This window comes from Anolis carolinensis, chromosome 2 (genome assembly GCF_035594765.1).
Source record: "Anolis carolinensis isolate JA03-04 chromosome 2, rAnoCar3.1.pri, whole genome shotgun sequence".
NCBI lineage: Eukaryota > Metazoa > Chordata > Lepidosauria > Squamata > Dactyloidae > Anolis > Anolis carolinensis.
In genome coordinates this window covers 292,071,979-292,076,455 of record NC_085842.1, presented here as the reverse complement: position 1 = coordinate 292,076,455, position 4,477 = coordinate 292,071,979, and the positions used below count along the sequence as shown (strand labels likewise).

General features: G+C 40.4%; 1 long non-coding RNA gene across 1 annotated transcript; it reads left to right on the top strand.

Moving 5' to 3' along the window:
• The first annotated feature begins 377 nt into the window (after positions 1-377).
• LOC134296737 (uncharacterized) lies at positions 378-4,150 on the top strand. The gene is made up of 3 exons (XR_010003578.1): positions 378-1,105; positions 3,505-3,544; positions 3,911-4,150. It is a non-coding gene; the product is annotated as an uncharacterized LOC134296737 (long non-coding RNA).
• Positions 4,151-4,477: the final 327 nt, after the last annotated feature.

Genomic DNA, 4,477 nt, shown 5'->3' with positions numbered 1-4,477 from the left:
GACTGTGGGCCCCCAGGTGTTTTGGCCTGCAACTCCCAGAAATCCCACCCAGTTTACCAGCTGTTAGGATTTCTGGGCCAAAACATCCGGGGACCCACAGGTTGAGAACCACTGTTTTAAACAGATGGATGTCTATGAATGAATGAATTGTTTATTGTACTAGCCATAGGCCATGACATCAGTAATATACAACCTTTATAAACACTTTCCAATATAAACATTAAAACTTATTCATAAATTAAAACTAGCTCTTTAAAATTATGATAGCAGCAACATAACAATGACAGTGTCTGATCTGTATAATCCCAAACCATCATCATTTCCATTTCTGTCCTCAAGTATGGATTTTGCTACTTTAGCTCTGATCTTTTGGGCTGCAATTGCAAATATGGCAACCTTTAGTGTTATATTTTTGGAATAATCTGCTAGCAAGTCACAGATCACAGCAGATTGTCGCCATGCTGGATGTCTATCTGTTGGGGCTGCTTAGATTGTGCTTTTCCTGCATGGCAGGGGGTTGGACTGGATGACCCATGTAGTCTCTTCCAATTCTATGATTCCAATATGCAACATACAGCTTTGCTTACTCGTCTGCACTGGAGCATTGTCTGTGGTCACTACTTCTGTAATGGTGGCAGGGAAGCACATGTCCTTTCAGTTACTCAGATCAGCTACTACTACTTTAGCCCAAAACTACCATGTGGAATAACCCATCATTGCTATGAATGTGAAGTTAAGATTCCTTCTCCCTCAACTTCTTTGAATCTATATGTAGCCGACACTATCTCCTGGGCAAAAGAGTTGTGTTCCACTTCTTTGTGGAATGTGGAATCGTTGGACAATCTCTGGCACACCAACAAGAGATCACTTTCCTTTTTAATTCTCCTAGCAAGGATCTTCCACAGGAGGGAGACCTTTCTCTAGATAGAAAGGCTTGAGCAGAGCCTGCTACTTGGATACTTGGGATGGAGATCAGCAGGGAGAAAGGCTTACATAAAATTGATGAGACTGCTAATTGGAAGAAATTATCTTTCTTTGGGAAAAAAAACCCAGGCTATTCAGAATTCTCTGAGGATGGAATGCCTGCAATGCTAGTGCATCTAAAGTAAGTAACAAACTATCATTAATATCCTTTCAACTGTGATCTGGAGAGCATTCATACTGGCGTAAGTTCCACTAAAATCAATGTGACTTTGATTTTAAATACATTTACTTGGTAGTGAGTAGGCATATCTATTACTTAGAAGGTTTATGCACATTTCTATTATTCCCCAAAGGGATTAATTAAAGTGTTACTGAATAGCCTCATTGTAAGTGAAATGCTTTGGATGGGACCTACCATATTGGATCAGCTGCATGGTTTATCTGCCGTATTATCATCTTCAATTGCTATTTAATCCCTTGCTGACAGAGAAACTGCTAGAGTTTTTCTCTTATTCTTTCCCTTTAAATTGGCAATCTTTAAAGCTAGCCATGCTAGTCACTTACAAAAAATCCAAAACAGCAGATGCAAAGTGTCTCATTAGGATCAAGGTTTTAAAAAATTCTTTTCTTTTCCTGTTTTTATTTCTTTCCAGCCAAATATGTTACTTTTAACTGAAGATATAACCTGAGGAAGGGCATTACTCAACTTCTACGTCAGCCTCTAAGAAACTTTGATGCTCATATATTTTTGCACTGTCTTCAGGTTATTCCTGTCATTTCTCTGTACAAAGATGAGGACATTCCCTCACTTTAATTGTGTTCATATCCCATCTGTCATAAAAATCCTAGGCCAGGAAACAACAACTTGACATGAACAACATAAACAACAAGAACAGCCATAACAAAACATATGGCAAATGAAGATCTAGTAAGACTACGTAGTAAAACTAATTGCAATGGCAATGTGATGCTTATAAATGCCCAGGTAGTCGGATGGGCCTTACCCTGAGCCAAACTGTAAATAAAGGTGGTGCCAGACATACCTCCTGTCCTGGTGGGTGGCCTTCAAAATCAAAGTGCCACCCAAAGAAGGTCTTTTCTTGACTAACCAATAGGGAGTCTTCCCCTAACTATGGAATGAGTCAAACCTCCTACTGTTAATGGAAAGGCTGGCATAGGGAAATATTCTTTCAGATACATGATTTCCTTGTCAACACCAGCAAGAGGAATTGTGCCCCAAAATATAGCGCCAACCAATGCTGCCTTTTCAGGAAGCTATACACCACCTGGCAGCTCTCCATCAACATCTTGGTAGCTATTATTTTATATCAGTTTTATATTTAGTTCATAGAGTTGGAAGAGACCCCAAGGGTCATTTAGACAAACCCCATGCAGGAACACCAAATCACTCTTGATAAATGGCCAACCAGCCTCTGTTTAAAGAGAATGAAACTCTACTAGAGAAGGAGACTCCTCCACGCACAAAAAGCACGTTACAATGATCAAAATGAGATCATTGTAATTACTATTGCCTTGGTCTTTATATCTAAGCTATCTGTGCCCAGGAATAGCTGTATTTATTTATTTACGACATTTTACCCCGCCTTTCTCAATCCTGGAAGAGATTCAAGGTGGCTTTACACATAGGCAAAAATACATTAAAATTTTTAAAAAATTAAAACAATACCACCATTATTAACCACACTATCCACAATCGTAATCCAGGCCGTTCCAATAGTCATTGCACATAATTCTATATCTATCTATTGCACAAGATCTCCAAAGGCTTGATCAAAAAGCCACGTTGTCACTTTCTTATGGAAAGTCAGGAGGGAGGGGCTGATCTAATATCCCTGGGGAGGTAGTTCCACAGCTGGGGGGGCACCACTGAGAAGGCCCTGCCCCTCGTCCCCGCCAATCATGCCTGCAAAGGAGGCAGGATCAGGAGAAGGGCCTCCGCAGACGATCTTAAACTCCAAGATGGTTCATAGAGGGAGATCCACCGGACAGGTAAGCTGGGCCAAAACTGTTTAGGACTTTATAGGCTAAAACCAGCACTTTGAATTGTGCTCAGTAGCAAACTGGCAGCCAATGGAGCTGACACAGCGGGGGTGTTATATGCCGCTCCGGTGAGCAATTTGGACCATTTGGAGCTTCTGAGCAGTCTTCAGAGACAGTCCCACGTAGCTGGTAAGCACCCCAAATATGCTATATAGATATCTTCCTGGGCATTTGTGTTTTACCAGAGACAGAAATAGCATGGAAAGAATAGAGATAAGTGCTTGCCCACCCACAAGAGGAACAGTTCGACATGTTTCAACAATCTTTTTATCCAAAATTATTCATATGCAGGTGGGAAATGAAACAAACATGTCAAGTAGGTGTTGCATAAATTTTAAAAAATCTGAACCTTTTAGAGATGTGAAGACTTCCTTCACTAGTTTCCACTTTTTGTACAATTTCCATGTTGGTGTTCACACTTATGGATATGTGCCTTTGAACATATTGAAGGTAGTTAGTGAGGCTGGCTTATCTTTTCTATCACTTTGTCTCCTTTTTTTGCTGCTCACGCATGTTCAGTGAGGAATTCTGAAGACAGCTGCTGTTTACCTTGCCCATCGTAAGTAGTCAAACACAACTAGATTCATGTTCTTTCTCCGTGTAAACTTCATTGCATTGATTAGTGGAGATATGTTGCAGGAACTTAACATTGAAAGTCTGCGTTTTTCACCATCTTCCCTGTTGTTTATGCTGCTTAAAAAGTCCTCCATGTAGAGAGGATAATAAAGAAAAGCAGTCCTGGGTAGATGTAAAAAGACTTTGTAAAAAGGAGTTTCACTGTTAGAAGTTTTCTTACACTTGTAATCCCCTTTCCCTGTTTTCCCCTAACACACCCATTGTGTCAATGTTCACTTTGAGAAAATAATCCTAAATAGATATTGGCAAAATGGACAACTGTCCCTTTAAAATGTTCCTTCCCTTTCAGAGAAGCAATGAAGCCTAACTCAAGAGGCAGTCTTGCCAGAGAGGTACTGGACAATAAAAGGAGTTTTTTGCCAGGCAGAACAAGGATGGAATGTAACTTCTGGGAAAATGCCAGAAAAGCCTGGGGAGGAAGGGCTTTATATCTCTGCAGCTTGATGAACTGGGACCGGGAGACAAAGCAAACTAGAAATGATTCAGGTTCTTAGATTTTCATGTAATAATAAACCATTATGTACTTCTATGCATGAGAATTCCATCTTTTGGAACATTTTAGGCTGCATAAAAGCACAGTGGCAGGAAGAGGGGAGGAAGAAGAAGAGGGCCCCATCAATCTAGTGGACATCTGTTAGCTCAGAGCTGGATCTAAGTCTTATTTTGTAAAAATCTTCGTCATATATCTTCATTTTAAATGACTCGTTCTTGGCATTGCTTTTATAGGAATGTTGTCATTGGAGGAGGGGTGGGGATCTGCAGACAAGGCTTCAGCCCAATGATTCGGACATTTAAAGACAGGATTGAACAAATTCACTCAGTCCTAATAATTCTGTACAGTTGGCCCTCCATATCC